Source organism: Myodes glareolus, chromosome 8 (assembly GCF_982192425.1).
Source record: "Myodes glareolus chromosome 8, mMyoGla1.1, whole genome shotgun sequence".
Classification (NCBI taxonomy): Eukaryota; Metazoa; Chordata; class Mammalia; order Rodentia; family Cricetidae; genus Myodes; species Myodes glareolus.
In genome coordinates, this window is record NC_142033.1 from 85,791,824 (window position 1) to 85,809,198 (window position 17,375).

At 41.0% G+C, this 17,375-nt stretch overlaps 1 pseudogene; it reads left to right on the forward strand.

Moving 5' to 3' along the window:
- Positions 1-1,608: 1,608 nt before the first annotated feature.
- LOC125401245 (chromosome-associated kinesin KIF4 pseudogene) lies at positions 1,609-5,960 on the forward strand (annotated as a pseudogene).
- Positions 5,961-17,375: the final 11,415 nt, after the last annotated feature.

A 17,375-nucleotide genomic window follows, 5' to 3' on the forward strand; every position in this document is an offset into this window, starting at 1 on the left:
AGGGGTTCTAGCCTAGGGCCCTTAGAACTGGCCTATCCTTTGGAGTCCCTAGGACCAGCCTGGTCTCTAGTACAGTTGTTGATGCTGGAGTTCCTAGATCCCTAGTAAAGTGAGAGTCTTCTTCTAACGTTTTAGACCACGATATGAAGTCAAAAGAGGGGGATGGGGGGTAGAGAGCTATGCAATCAGGGGTTGTTGGGCAGGCTTAAAGGGGGTTTTGTGGGCAGTGTCTTACCTGGAGTTCCTAGAACTAGCATGGTCTTCCATAAGGTTTCTGGGTGACTGTGGGCCCTAGTATAGATCCCAGAAAAGGGGCTACAATCTGGAATTGCTGAGAAGGCTTTAAGGAATGTTAGTGGGCAGTGGGCAGTGGGCAGTGTCTTACCTAGGGTCCCTAGATCCTGCCTAGCCTCTGATAAAGCAGAAGTCTTCTAACCATAAGGTTACATTCACAAGCATAACGGAGAGAACCGAAGTATCTCTGGGAAAGGATGTAATTCAACTCAAAGCAAACATTCAGAGCTGAAAGCTGATGTGATTGATAACAAAGCACATTATCATAGGATAATGGATGCTTCCCAGAGTCTTTTGAAAACTAAGGCATAGAGGTCATTTATGTCACAGCCCTTATATTGTGGGGTAGCACCAATGTCTAATGATTTTGAAAGATATTAGAGTAATTTTAACCCTAATCCAAAATTCATTAGTTCCTATAATATTATCATTGTTGCCTCCCACCTAGAAAGTAATTTTCGTTTTACAGCCTAGGTAGAGAATTGAGAAGGAAATGGTCAGTGGTCAGTGCAGGGTATAATATGGTACAAATGCTTTGGAAAATTGTTTGGCAGTTTCTTCTAAACGTACAGAGTAACATTTTGCCATGTCATGGAGTCTAGAGAGGAAATGGGCACATCTGTTCCTTGCTGGACACATACAGGAACAATGATAACTGTATACCAGAAGGAACTTACATTTTCACTAGTCAGAAACCAAAAAAAATTCATAACGAGACATTCATATAGTAGGAAATTTTTCAAAATAAGGAAGAATGGACTAGTGCCACAGTCACAGCAAGGGACACTTCATACAGAACATGGAACAAACAGAGAACAATGAGCACTTACTTAGAAATAAAGATCGGAGGTAAGGGGAGGTGACAGAAAGACTGCATTTGCTATTCCCCAGGGCAGTCAGGTCAGCAGGTCACTTTTTGTCATGGCAGAGAGAGGCTCTGGCTTGCACTGAGAATGCTTATGTGCATGTGTTTGGAATTTCATTAGGACGTGCACTAAAGGCACATCTTGGAAAAAACTGAAGAGTTTGCAATGTACTGAATATATACCTATCTGAAGGAGAAATACAAATTGTTGGCAACATATGAAAAAATCTTTGTCATCATTTCCCTTCAGGAAAACACAAATCAAAACTAGTAGATACCATCTCACTCTGATTGAAACAGCTATTACAGTGGGCTCAGGCGGTCTGCGCTGCGATTGGCTGGCGCCTCCGAGCTCAATTTGAAACTTGGCGGTTAAACCTCCAGTTGGAACAGGGCGCTAGGGAAGATTCGGGAAAGGGACATTTAATTTGACACCGCAGTGTTGAGACTGACAAACCATTAGGCAGTGGCTGAGTGTGAGTGACGGGAGGCGATGATCTTGCTGGGAGGGAGGCTGCCCGCCGATTTCCCAGGTCCCCTAAGGCCTCAGGGCCTTCCTACTCCTGCCAGCCTCCGGAACCCCCACGGAGAGCCGGCTTCACTCCGGAGTGCGTGGACGCCAGCTGAGCTGCTACCATGAAAGAAGAGGTGAAGGGAATTCCTGTGAGGGTCGCACTGCGTTGTCGCCCCCTGGTCTCCAAAGAGATCAGTGAGGGCTGCCAGATGTGCCTGTCCTTTGTGCCCGGAGAGCCTCAGGTGGTGGTTGGTAATGATAAATCGTTTACTTACGATTTTGTGTTTGACCCCTCTACTGAGCAGGAAGAGGTCTTTAATACAGCAGTAGCTCCACTCATAAAAGGCATATTTAAAGGATACAATGCAACTATCCTGGCCTATGGGCAGACTGGTTCTGGAAAAACCTATTCAATGGGAGGTGTATACGCTGCGGAGCAAGGACATGAATCAACTATTGGGATCATTCCCAGGGTAATACAGCTTCTCTTCAAAGAAATTAATAAAAAGAGTGACTTTGAATTTACTCTGAAAGTGTCTTACCTGGAGATTTACAATGAAGAAATTGTGGACCTTCTATGTCCATCTCATGAGAAAACGCAAATAAATATCCGGGAGGATCCAAAGGAAGGCATAAAGCTTGTGGGACTCTCGGAGAAGACTGTACTGGTTGCCTCGGACACTGTCGACTGTCTAGAGCAGGGTAACAGCTCCAGGACTGTGGCCTCCACGGCTATGAATTCCCAGTCATCTCGATCTCATGCCATCTTTACGATCTCCATAGAACAAAGAAAGAAAAATGACAAACACAGCAGTTTTCGTTCCAAGTTGCATCTTGTAGACCTTGCTGGATCCGAGAGACAGAAGAAAACCAAGGCTGCGGGAGATCGTCTGAGAGAGGGTATCAACATTAACCGGGGCCTCCTGTGCTTGGGAAATGTAATCAGTGCTCTTGGAGATGACAAAAAGGGCAGCTTTGTGCCTTACAGAGATTCCAAGCTGACTCGTCTGCTTCAAGATTCTCTAGGAGGCAATAGCCATACTCTTATCATAGCCTGTGTGAGTCCTGCCGATTCTAATCTGGAGGAAACATTAAATACCCTTCGCTATGCTGACAGAGCAAGAAAAATCAAGAACAAACCTATTATTAATATTGATCCCCAGGCAGCTGAACTTAATCATCTGAAGCAGCAGGTCCAACAACTGCAGGTCTTATTGCTACAAGCCCATGGAGGTACCTTGCCTAGAGGCATCAGTGTGGAACCATCAGAAAATCTACAGTCCCTGATGGAGAAGAATCAGTCTTTGGTAGAAGAGAATGAAAAATTAAGTCGTGGTCTGAGTGAGGCAGCTGGTCAGACAGCCCAGATGTTAGAGAGAATCATTTTGACTGAGCAAGCGAATGAGAAAATGAACGCCAAGCTAGAAGAACTCAGGCAGCATGCAGCCTGTAAAGTGGATCTTCACAAGCTGGTGGAGACATTGAAAGACCAGGAATTAAAAGAAATCATAGAGATAATATGCAACCTACAACAAGTGATTACTCAGCTGTCTGATGAAGCTGTTGCTTGCATGACTGCAACCACTGATGTTGCAGTAGAAGCAGACGCTCTAGTGGAAGTCAGTCCAGATACCAGCAGGTCTTCTACGGCTTTCAGCACTCAACACGCTCTTCGGCAGGCTCAGATGACCAAGGAGCTGATTGAGTTGAATAAAGAACTTGCATTGAAAGAGGCACTAGCTAAGAAGATGACTCAGAATGATAGCCAACTACAGTCCATTCACTTCCTGTACAAGGATAACATTAAAAATCTAGAGTCGGAAGTCCTCAGTCTACAGAAGGAAAAGGAAGACTTGGCTCTTGAACTTCAAACAGCGAAGAAGGATGTCAACCAAGCCAAGTTGAGTGAGCGCCGTCGCAAACGTCTCCAAGAGCTAGAGGGTCAAATAGCTGATTTGAAAAAGAAACTGCATGAACAGTCCAAACTTCTGAAGTTGAAGGAATCCACTGAGTATACTGTCTCCAAACTGAACCAGGAGATACGGATGATGAAAAACCAGCGAGTACAATTAATGCGTCAAATGAAGGAGGATGCTGAGAAGTTTAGACAGTGGAAGCAACAAAAAGACAAAGAAGTAATCAAGTTAAAAGAACGGGATCGTAAGAGGCAATATGAGCTGCTCAAACTTGAAAGGAACTTCCAGAAACAGTCTACAGTGCTCAGACGTAAAACTGAGGAGGCAGCAGCTGCCCACAAACGTCTTAAGGATGCTCTCCTAAAGCAAAAGGAGGTTGCAGATAAACGGAAAGAGACTCTAAGCCGTGGGATGGAAGGCACTGCAGCTCAAGTGAAGAACTGGCTTGGAAATGAAATTGAAGTTATGGTCAGTACTGAGGAAGCCAAACGGCATCTGAATGACCTTCTTGAAGACAGAAAGATCCTTGCTCAGGATGTGGCACAGCTCAAAGAAAAACAACAATCTGAAGAGAATCCACCTCCTAAACTCCGAAGGCGCACATTCTCACGTGGTGAAGTGCGCAGTCGAGATTTAGAAACAGAAGATTGTATTGCAAAGAAGATTGAAAGCCGGGAGACTGAACTGGAGCTCAGGAACGCTCAGATTGCAGACCTGCAGCAAAAGCTCCTGGACGCTGAAAGCGAAGATAGGCCGAAAAAACGCTGGGAGAGTATTGCCACAATTCCTGAAGCTAAATGTGCCATAAGATATTTAATTGGAGAGCTAGTCTCCTCCAAAATCCAGGTGAGTAAGGTTGAGAGCAGCCTGAAGGAGAGCCAGGCCAGCTGTACTGACATGCAGAAGATGCTGTCTGAAGAGCGGAATCATCTTACTGAGATGGAGACAGAGTTAAAAGCGGAGCTGATCAAGGTGGAGCAACAGAACCAAGAAAGGGTGCTGTATCTTCTCAGTCAGCTGCAGCAGTGCCAAATGGCGGAGAAGCAGCTGGAGGAGCCGGCTAGTGAAAAGGAACAGCAGCTGCTGAATACCCTGAAATGTCAGGACGAAGAGCTTAGGAAGATGCAAGAAGTATGTGAGCAAAATCAGCAGCTTCTCCAAGAAAACAACGCCATCAAGCAGAAACTGACCCACCTCCAAGTAGTCAGCAAACAGAAACCCCATCTTATGAAAAGTATCCTTCAGTCTCCAGACTCTTCCTTTGAATATATTCCGCCTAAGCCCAAACCTTGCCGAATTAAAGACAAACGCCCAGAGGCAAGCTTGGACATCGAGGAGCTACAATATTATTCAGAGCATTCTGCCACCGAGCAGGAGAATGACAGTGATGATTGTGCTGATGAGGAGTGGATACCAACAAAATTAGTCAAGGTGTCCAGGAAGAACTCCCAAGGGTGTTCCTGCAAAGGCTGGTGTGGGAACAAACAATGCGGATGCAGAAAGCAAAGGTCAGACTGTAATGTGGTGTGCAGCTGTGACCCCACAAAGTGTCGGAACCGACAGCAGAGCCAGGATAACTTAGACGCTACTGAGCTAACCCAGGATTCTGAAAGTTCCTTTAAATTGGAAGACCCTACAGAGGTGACCTCAGGATTAAGCTTCTTCAACCCTGTCTGTACAACTCCCAGTAGCAAGATCCTAAAAGAGCTATATGATGCAGATCAGGTGCTACTGTGCAGGTCTGCTTTTGTTCCTTCCTCTGAGCACTCAGAACTGAGACCTTCAGAATCGCAAGAAAATAAGGTCACAAGCAAGAAGAAGAAGCGAGCTCTAGCCAGCAATACCAGCTTCTTCTCTGGCTGTTCTCCTATACAGGAAGAGTCCCACTGAGAAGGTGCTGAGCCATCTGTTGGAGAGAAACTAACTGACCTTCCTGATGACTGACTCATAGACAGTACACCTGTCCCCAACACAATCTAGCACTTTCTTTGCGAGTAATTGAGTTGTCTCCTCATGCAGCAGAGGCCAAGATGTTCTTCTCTCATGGTCATGTCAGCTGAATTGAGGAACCTTGTGCAGGATGGAGACCTGACTCAACTTCGTCACCACACCTCAGGAGTGGGGCTGGGAGTTTTCAACTGCTCCGTTCCAACTCTGGATTTTAACAGAAACGTCAACTGTCATCATGTTGCTAAAGTGAATGAAACATTTTTAAATTTAAGAAAATAAATAAACCTTAGCTCATCTACCTCTTAAAAAAAGAAAAATATCACACTGGGTCCAATTAATACACATAATCAATACTGATTAGTCAAAAACAAAGATAATAATGACAGAAGGCACTAAAAGATAAAGAGAAACTTGATAAAAATAAAAATAAAAGCCATTATTTCTCCTTCTTTATATTTTATGCCTGCATGACTTTCACAAAACAAAAACTATAAAAAGTTAGTGCTACATTTAATCTCATTGCTAATCTCTAGACACATTGATATATACCTTTCCTTAAAGTTCATTTTTCTTCTGAAACATATCTCACTATACCTTACCAGTTGTCCATTTTAAGTTTTTTTTAAAAACAAACTAAATGTCAATTTATCTACAATAATAACTCTCTTAGTCTAAGAGAATATTCACAGATATATAATGATATATTATGAAATCCAGGATATTTAGAGATATATCAAATTGTGAAGGTACAAAGATGGGCGTAAGACACACAGTCCTGTAAAATGATTGTGCTGTCCCGGGAAGCAAGTTAATTATGGTTAAACAACCTCTCTTTTGTCACACGGGAAGTGGAAAGCTGTTTTGTTGTGTGTTTCACAACTGCTCAATATGACACAGGGGTACAGTAGCCCCCTTCCTAATATTCAGTTCTAATTGAATTAGTGGGCAGCTTAGAAAGTGAGCTAAGTCTGGGGACAAGGTGTGCCAGCTTCTACTCATGAATCTGAAGAGCTGGAGTGACAAATGCTAGCTCCTCACAGAATAGTGGGGGAGACAGACACCAGGATGAGCCAATGCCAGGGGGCTTTATCAGGACCAAAGGATACCTGAATTTTACCAAGGGGCTGAGTGTGGGCTGTGCTCTGAGATCAGGAAATGGTTGGTGCTGACTGAAGACTCCTGAGGTGAGTCATGGGAGCTGAGCACCATAAGCTAATGTTGAACACTGAGTCTAGTTTTAAAGCCAGAAGCCAGATGGGGAGAAAGAACTGCAGGAAAGCAGACATCTGTCCAGGAAGATACTCCAAAACACAGGGAAGTCATACAGTAGTCACCATCAAACATTGCTACTCAGTGTTCAAAAGAGCAGATCTAGTTTTGATCAGACTCCATGAGATGTTCCTGTCCCCAGCCCTTCCCCATGTCTCAAATGAGAAAGGGTCAGTTGTTAGGTTTTTGAACATATTTAGGAACAGCAACTATGGGTTGAGACTGTACAGTCCAGGATCTGCTTGGAAACACATTTTTTTTGTATCTTAAAGTTCCCATGGAACTTTTTGTTAACCTCAGAAACATAAAAGGTATGTTTGTTTTTAACGAGAAAGGAGGTTTTCTTTTCTAAAACTATTTTAAAATGGAAATGAGGGACCAACTAACTTGAAATTTTGCCATCCTTTTAGTGGGGCCTATTTCATATTACAGATGAAATTTCCTAAATCAGAGCCAAGGGCCGACCTGATGCCATGCAACTCAGGTGGATAAGACACCCATGGGGCAGCTTGGGTCCTCACTGTCCAGGCTGCCTGAAGGCATCCAGAGGCCTGCCTGGCAGGGCAAGTGGGTGCCACTATGACAAGCAAGTATATGTTGGAGAAACGGGAGAGAAAGAGAGGCCACACGGTTCCTGTGGTAAGAGCCAGATATGAAGAAGAGAAGGCAGTGAAGAGTAAGCTGATGGTGGCCTGCTTGTCATCAGGTATCAGAGTGATTTCTGGGATGCTGCCTAGGGCTATTTCAGTGCCCATGGTCCTACTGCAGCCAGGGTCTGTGATGATATCCATGCCCCGTGTTACCACCAAGACCATAGAGATACTTGGGATCTGACTGCCATCTGTGGCCATTTTGGTGTCCAACGGTTATGCCATCACTGGGGCCATGTTGATCTGAGTGATCTGTGCTGCCACCAGGAGACATGATGACATCGGGGAATGAGCTGCTACCAGTGGCTATGTCTGAGTCTATGGCCCTGCAGCAGCCAGGATATTTATTGCTATCCATAGCTTTATTAACAACTGAAAGCCATGTAGGTGACTGGGTCTGGCAGACATCTGAGTCCATGTTGGTGCCCAAGGGCCATGTTGTCACCTGGAACCACGGTGTTGTCCAGGCTCAGGCTACTACCTAGGGCCATAACTAAGTCCATGGCCCTACCACAGCCAGGGTCTGTGGTTCTTGATACCATCTCATCAAAGGCCATGCTGATGCCAGGGGTCTGAACTGTAGCCAGGGTCTCTTTTTTTGTCCTGTGTGGTCCTGTAGCTGCTTATAATCACTCAGAGGCCTAATATTAATTATAATTGTTTGGCCAATGGCTCAGACTTAGCACTGAATAACTCTTTCATCTTAAATTAACCCATTTCTATTAATCCATGTATCATCACGTGACCCATGGCTTACCAGTGATACTCTGGCATGTTTCTCCTTTGGTGGCTGCTGGCATCTCTTGACCCCTCCCTTCTTCCCCTGTATCACTGCTTGGATTTCCCATCTAGCTATATTCTGTCATGCCATAGGACAAAGAATTTTTATTCATCAACCAATAAAAATAACACATGTTCACAGTGTACAAAAGGACATTCCAAATCGCTAAGTACCACCTGGGACCATGCTGATGACAGAGAGCCACATGGGACCCAAGGTGTTTTCTGGGCCTGGGCTGCTGCCTCAGGCCATGTCTGGGTCCTTGTCCTAGCACCAGTCAGTGCCTGTGTTGGTGCCTGATGTCCATGGTTCCTGTTACTATCGATGGGCTGTGCAGATGCTAGAGGTCTAGACAGTTACCTGAGACTATGTTTGTGCTTGAGGGCCTGCTGCCATGGGGCCATACTGGATCTGGCTGGCCTGTGCTGTCACCAGGACCATGGTGATATCCGGGTCTGAGCTGCTGCTGAGGGCCATGTCTGGATCCACGGTCCTGCTGCAGCTGGGGTTTGTGATGATGTCCATGGTGCATGTTGCCACAGGGGTTCATAGGAACCATGCATTTTGAAATACAAGGGCTGTACTGAGCTGGTCTGCTCCTCCCTGGCCCTGGGATAGCACATACTAAGGCATGTTCCTCAGTATTTGGAAGTACTGCTGAGATTTTGCGTGTACCTCTACTTGGTCTCTCAGGTAAGAACTTAAAAACAGTTTGGTTCAGGTATGGCCATAAGCACATTCCTCTGTAAAACGTCCACACGAGTCCAAACCCTTCCTATAGGAACATTACACAGATAATAATTTTCTCTTCCTGTTCATGAACATGGAAGCTCTTTCTCAGTCGATTCAAGCCAGGGAAACTGCTCCTATGTAACCAGTTTTGGCTGGCAGAGCCCACAGCCCAAATGGATATTACTACCATTCCCGTTTGCATCATCAGTTTGCATTTCAGCTCTTACCCTCTGGGGTGAGGACAAGGGATCCATAGAGAATGTACTTGGGCTCCTTCTCGACAGGAATCCAATTGTATAATATAACTTGTTGAATTGATTGCTTGGCTCATTTATTTTACCCCAAAACAAGAGGATTAAGTTTCAGAGTTTGACTAAATCCCATCAATATTTAAATAGCCTCCTCATTAATTTCATTTTATGAGTGAGCCATAATTATTTTTTTAATTTCCTTTTTGGCCTAGAAATTTTTGTTCTTTAGCATCAGAAGCATGAATCAGTGAATAAGCCTTTTCTAATTTTAAACCTTATTTCAGTTGTTCTATATATATGTCCCCCACCATATGAACCATGAAAGAAAAATCTCAAATCATCAAAATCCCTATTTATCTGCCCTTGGGAAGAAGCCTACCTCAGCAAATCTCATAACCATTTCCTCTCTTCCATTTCTGTTCAGGTTCTGGTTAAATTTCCCCATAGCTCACAATATTTACAGTAAAATAACAGAGGGGTTTTAGTGCATAAAAATGTTAGTTTTATGATAGTTTCTTTCCTATCTTATTCATACCCCAGTCATTCAAATTTAGAGGAGACTTCAAGAGATTTGTTTATATAAATTTTAGTAGATTCAAATTCAACCCACTAATGCTATCAAGAACACCTTAGAATTGAAGTTAGTTGGGACAGATTTCTGCATTTTATTCTACATGTACAGTTAACTTTAGTAAAACTGTACTGAGAAGAAAGGAGAAGAAAATAAAATCAGTAATAATATGTTTGAAATTTGGAGAGTGTACAAAAAGTTACATTTGAAAAAAACCTTATGGTATTGTTGCAAACAGAGCGGCGGGCTGCGTTCCCGCCAGAATCCCGGCTCCCCAGCTAGTTTACACCCAAAATAATTACATGGAAACTGTATTTATTTAAACACTGCCTAGCCCATTATTTCTAGCCTCTTATTGGCTAACTTTCACATCCTGACTAACCCATATCTAATAATCTGTGTATCACCATGGGGTCGTGACTTACCAGCATGAGTCTAGCCAGTGTCCGTCTCGGGAAGGGGAATCATGGTATCTGCCTCATTGCCTTCTTCCCAGCATTCTGTACTGTCTACTCCATCCACCTAATTCTTTGCCCTATTAAATGGCCAAGGCAGTCTCTTTATTAACCAATGAAAGTAACACATAGACAGATGACCCTCCTACATCATGGTATATGAAGTAAAGGACCTCACAAAAGACCCTCATTGGCACTGGGTGAGCAGCCGAGACCTTACACTTGAGTCCAATATCCTCCTCCTTCTAAGCAATTCTTATTTGCTGAACAGGAAGAACAGAGGTAATGGGCTGGAGGAATTTGCAAAAGAAAATCCATTTTTTATCTTTCTCCAGATAGTATTTAATCCGCCCATTCTCAACATGTGTCACAGGAACAAGGACATTCAGTTTCACCCCAGTCTTGTTAGAAATGTAAATTTGTAGGCCTTCCATGATCTGTTCAATCAGTCTCTGGGGATGGGGCCCGGAAAACTGAAGATGGGATCAAGACACAAACACTTAGTTATAAAATGAATGCCTTGGGTATCTAATCAACAGTATGGTGACTACAGATAATAGCACTGTATTATATACTTGAAAATTGCTGAGAAATAGGTCTTGTGTTCGAAACACACACACACACACACACACACACACACACACAGAGAGAGAGAGAGAGAGAGAGAGAGAGAGAGAGCAATCACAGACACTGGTAGATTTATTAATTAGCCTGATTTGTATATACAAATATTTGAAACACATTAGTTGAGCATATATATAGTTCAAATATATAAACTGTCTAATTCTTTTTACTATGTTTTTAATTCTAAAAAATGTACAGTCACTTTCTCCTGTACCTTACCTCCTTTCAGCCCCTCCCAGCTACCTGCCCTTTAACTCCTCCCATGTCTCCCACCCACTTTCAAATGATAGCATCTTTTTCTTTATTCTTGTAACATGTGTCAGTGTGCATGTGTACATGCATGTGCATGTAATCTGCTGAATCTGTTTTGTTGTTGGTTTGTATATAGTTTCAAGACTGACCATGCTGCTTTAGACAAATAAGGGAGCTTATACTATACCTAGGAGAGAATAATTCTGCTTCCACCATGTGCATATGGTTCTTTGTCTACGTATGGGGTCCCATGAAATTTTCTCCTTCCTATATTTCCATGTCTACTAATATTGTCATTTTCCAATATTGTTTATGCATTCATTTCTGAGAGACTATTTCATAGCAGATGTCCTTATATTCTGGCTTTTACAATCTTTCCAACTTCTCTTCAGAAATGCTCCCTGAGCCATAGACTTGAGAGCTGTGATGTAAATATCCTCATTGAGTCCAGGGTCCTCACAATCTGTTGATCTCTACATTGTGTCTACTGTGCTTCAATTATATGGTTAATATAATAATCTCCATTTGCAGTAAAGACAGACCTCTTGATGAGAAATAGCAGCTACACTTCTCTGTAGGTATAAAAGTAAGATTTAGAATGCAATAAGAAATTATGCTGCTCTAGTAAGGTGGCAGTGGTAGATTCTTTTCTAAGGTCCAGAGCTCACTATCTCTAGAAATCTGGCAAAGTTTCCAATATCAGGCATGGTAACCCTGGCACTAAGTAGGCTCTAAGATCAATGACACAGCTGTTGTCACCAGCATATGAATATCATTTATTGTATCATTATGTATATTTTGCCATGTTGATGTTTGTAATGATTCATAGGTATTGCCTATGGTTTATAACGGTTCATATGAGTTTAACTGCCTCACTCCCTTGGCAGCTTGCATAGTATCTTCTGAAATCATGGAAGTTAGACCACAGAAAAGAGACTTTCAGGTCAGATCTAGTTGAATAAACCCAAGTTCTGTCTCCTCAGTGTTCACAGTGTCATAGTGGTCCACCCTCAACAACTGAGAGACAACCAAGGGCTACACTGATAATATATACTGTTTTTGGAGTCTCTTGGACGTTCTGTACCCGGTACTGGTGTTTTGTTAATCTGTGGTTCTCATGAGGAGTATCAAGAGTCCAAGTATCTTAATCTCCATACATACAAACAGTGTGTATGTGACACGTATGTATTGTGCATAAAAGTTCTCCAGAAGATTTTAAACCTATTAAAGTTTAATGATCATTGAAATAGAACAAAGTCAAGTAGGTAAGCTGACTAAGAACAAATGCAGACTCAAGGAATCACAACTAACTAAAAAGCACAGGCAAATAGTCAGCATGGTTTGTGGGATGGTACAACACAGCCCATGGGGTGAAGGGCGAGCTCTTGGAAGAGGACTGGATTTGGGGGCTAGACAAGCTAGAGGGCATTCTCCTCACTCTATTCCAATAGGAAATTGATTACTAAGTGGGTAAACTAATATTCAACTCTGGTCATAAGATTAAAATGAAATTAGGAACTAGTAGAATCATTGAGCTAATAGGACAAGAAATAAACAATGCTTCGTGAAAAGATATGTAGATTACCTAGAGCCAGCAAGATTATAGTCAAAATATAAAGTTCCCATTCTATAAGTCAACTCGGGACCTCTGTTGTATTTATGCTTATTTCACATTGTAAAATGAGCTTCATCACAGTGATGCTTAGGTTGGGGGAAATGTTGCAGACAGAAGACAATGTGCAGAAAAATGAGAAACCAATAATCTAGTTCTATCATTGAAAATCTAAGGTTTTAACAAAACCCCTAGTCCCAAGAGTACTAAGATAATCATTCATTTTATAATCCAGTAAATAGTTTCTAACTTTCTAAGGTACATTGATGTAGGTGGGCCTTCTATGTGTTATTCTCATTGGTTAATAAAGAGACTGCCTTGGCCCTTTGATAGGACAGAAAATAAGGTAGGCAGAGTAAACAGAACACAATGCTGGGAAGAAGGGAAGTGAGGTAGACGCCATGGAGCCAGCCACCAGGTCAGACATGCTGAATCTTTTCCGGTAAGCCACCACCTCGTGGTGCTACACAGATTATTAGAAATGGGTTAATCAAGATGTGAGAGTTAGTCAGTAACTAACTCTCTAGAGATAATGGGCCAGGTAGTGTTTAAATGAATACAACTTGTGTGTTATTATTTCTGGGGCTAAGCTAGCCATGCGGGATGAAAAGTAGGCCTGCCCGCAGCTCCTCGCTACAGTACATAATGCATTTAGCATTGTTCTTACTACACTGTCAGTAAAAAACATTATTACTTTAATGATGAATTTTAAAGAATTCAAAAGAAATCTCGTGATTTGGAAGCATTTCTTTCCAAAAACTTACGTAATGGCATATTTTGTTATATAAGAAAAATAATAATAAGCAATGCGAATTTGTATGCAGTACAACTTTTGCAATACCACCATTCAAAAAAGATTTTAATTTCTGCTGTTGTTCACTATTGCTGAGTGGATACGGAGTTGCAGAGCTATGAAACACCTGGAGGGACAATGCTTATGCCTCAAAAGCAAAACCACAGAGCAGATGTGTTGCTCATGAATTGCAAGCCGATGAATGAAGCCCTGAATCTCAAAACTACCGGACACTAATGAGATTTCCAAACAGCTGCAGGGTAAGAACCTTGACTTGATTTGTCAGACTTGGGGTGTTCACTGTGCTATGTAAAGTACTCACAAAGAAGACCACATTTCTTTAACTTGAGCACTCAGTTTTTGTTTTACAATTTTGATTTAAATTACTAACATCCAAATTTTCTTTCATAAAGTTGAATTGTATAAGGTCTCCTGATTTGTCTATGGAACATGGCACCCTTCTTCTAGATTTTGATTCCATAAACATAATCTCTAGGTTCTAGATGATAGAAAGTACCTTCATTTGTTTGTTTTTAAAACATTGTCATAAAAGGGTATTTTCTAATACTTAGCAATTTTCATAAGCCTTATTACAGTGTCTTCCCATTGATATCCTGTGGCCAGAAAATGATCATATGTGAATTTCCAGAAAATTATGTCAACTGTGTTCATGAGATTCATAGATGTGATGAGAAGACACAGTGAAACTCCTGAGTGATGTGATGCTCTCCAATCTCCAGTGTATGAAAGAGTCTATGGAGAGGCACAAAGTTCTGTTAAATGAGTTTAAATGAGATGAGGATTCTAGTTTAAGATAGTGGATGATAAGAAGGTAGAATTTCTCATTTATAACCTCTTTATATATTGATATATTTAACAAGTTAAGTGGTTAAATAAGGTGGACAGACAAATATGTACATTTACAAATGTGCAAACACAAAAAATGATTGAATAAATAATAATTATCCACAAGAAAATTAGAATACGTTATGAAAAGACATAGAGATGGAAGTAGACAGTCAATACTATGGGACAGACATAGTGAATGAACAGAGTTGGCAATGAATGGGGGTGGGGTCAAGATGATAATGAGTGGGTAGGGAAGGGAGCAGGTACTCAGGGGATGAGTCTGACAATAGTTAATGAATATGGAATGGAAAGTAGATAGTAAGGAAGTATGAGAAAGAATGGGACTGTGAATGGGTAGGTGGTGAGTATGTTGATGCTGAATAAGTATCAAGTGTATGAGAGCAAGGAGGATGTAGTAAGTTCAATGCAGTGGTGATGCATACAGAGGGAGAGACAGGTGATTTGGGGATTAGGATAAAGGTTTATAATGAGGACTACTATCTCTTGTTTATTTAACTTCTATCATTCTAACTCTAAGGTAAGAGGTTAAAGGGGATTAAATGGGTATAGGATAGTAGATAATGGGGAGAGATGAGGTTATAGATAGGTATAGGATAGTAGATAATGGGGAGAAATGAGGTTAGCTGTGTGAAGAATACGTAGTTTTGTGTAACAATCTATATAGTTTCTCTGTGCAATTGAGGGGTGTGATAGTAACTAGTTAGGTAATGTGAACAAAGACGTTGGATCTCAAACTTGTAACAAGTTTTCTTTTGTTCAGTGTATTTGGTCCCATACTTGGAATTTAGTCTTGAAACCAGTATTTTAAGATTTGGAGAATATTACTCTAAGTTTTCCTGGTTGGTAGAGTTTCTAAACTGAATGTTGAGAGAAAGAAGGCAAAGTCAGAGAGAAGCCATGTAGCCCCACCAGAGACAGACGCCGGAACTTTACCTGGTAAGGCACAGCCTCATGGTGATACACAGATTAATGGAGATTTGTTAAATCAAGATTTAATAGTTATCCAATAAGAAGCTAAAGCTAATGGGCCAAGCAGTAATTTAATTAATATAGTTTCTGTGTGGTTATTTCAGGTCTGAGCTGCTAGGTGGTCAGGAAACAAACAAGCAGCCTCACACTACACAAAATGGTTAATTAACCCCAGGAGAACACACAGAGAAAGAGAAAGACAGAGAATAAATTAATTTTCAAGATCCACAACTATGAAATTCACAAAATAAGAAATAAAACTGCAGAAAAACAAGAGGAAATAAGTATGATGTTGTTAAGGTTCCATGAATAGCAAACAACAGCCTCCAAGAAGCATCCATTTTATCTGAGAGATATACCTTATTCAAAAGGTCAGCAGGCAACAACAGAAGCTTCATTTACTCTATTTGATTGTGACAATTATACACATAAATATGGAAGAGAAAATTCAGAGAAATATTTCTTTTCAATAAGCAAGTCTTAAGTTATGCATTTGTATACATGGGCATAAAACATCAGCTAACTTGTCAAGTCAATTATGCTACATTCTTAAGGGACAATTAGTATATCTGTAATTGATTATGATTTAGCAAAGCAAACATAAAATATATAGATACTTTATTTTAATTGTAAAACTAATATGTTTGTATGTAGGCACTGAAAATATTTATACTAAGCTTAAGTGATATCTCTAAGGTACAGAAATTTTGAGTCTTTTTTTCTCCCCTCTGTCTATTAATTTTCTATTAGTATTTGTCATTATTTTAACTATTTTTAAGGTACCAAAAAGAAAAAAGTTGAATTTTTCCATCATAAAAATATGATAAATGTTTAAGGCCACGAATATGCTAATTAAATTAATTTGATAATTATGTAATGTGTACGTAAATCAAAACACATTTTATGTCACAAACTGGTGTGACACAGGGTTTCTCAAAGATAGCATAATTTCTCCAAAATCAAATAGGTAATAAATAGTAAAACCAAAATTCCAATACGAATATACTCTTTCTATAGTCAATGCTTTATAATTTATAACTCCTTAGCTGAAAAACAAATTGAATAGGAACCTCAGTCTGACCCATCATGTTCCCCTCATATACTACATCATCACTACCACCCAACAATGTAGAAGACTTTCAAATTACACCACATTTAAGAACAACTGCTTCAACAACAGTCATAAACAATATGCAATATGTTGGGGTAACCCTAACCAAGCAAGTGAACGATTTGCATTATAAAAACTTCAAGCCTTTAAAGAAAAAAATGAAAACTATATCAGAAGATGAAAATATCTCCCACGCTCATGGGTCAGTAACATAGTAAAAATAGCCATCCTACCAAAATAAACCTATAGATTTAGCTCAGTCCTCGTCAAAATTCCAATACAATTCTTTACAGAGCTTGAAAGGACAATACTCAATTTCATATGGAAAAACAAAAACCCAAGGTGTAGTGGTTTGAATAGGTATCACCCCCATAGACTCGTGTGTTTGAATGGTTGGCCCATAGCGAGTGGCCCTTTTAGAAGGTGTGGCCTTGTTGGAGTAGGTGTGGCCTTGTTGGAATAGGTGTGGCCTTGTTGGAGAAAGAGTGTCACTGTGGGGATGGTCATTGAGGTCTCAAATGCTCAAGCTATACTTACTGCGGTACACTGTCTCTTGTTGCCTGCAGATAAAGATATAGAATTCTCATCTCCTTTTCCAGGACCATGGCTGCCTGCATGCTGCTATGTTCCTTGCCATGACATTAATAGACTAATCCTTGGAAACTGTAAGACAGCCCCAGTTAAATATTTTCCTTTATAAGAGTTGCAGTGGTCATGGGGTCTCTTCACAGCAATGGAAGGCCGGGATAAGACACCAGGATAGCTACAACAATCCTAAGCAATAAAAGAACTTCCAGAGGTATCATCATTCCTGATTTCAAGCTGTACTACAGAACTATAGCAATAAAAGCTGCATGGTATTGGCATAAACATAGACATGCTGATCAATGAAATTG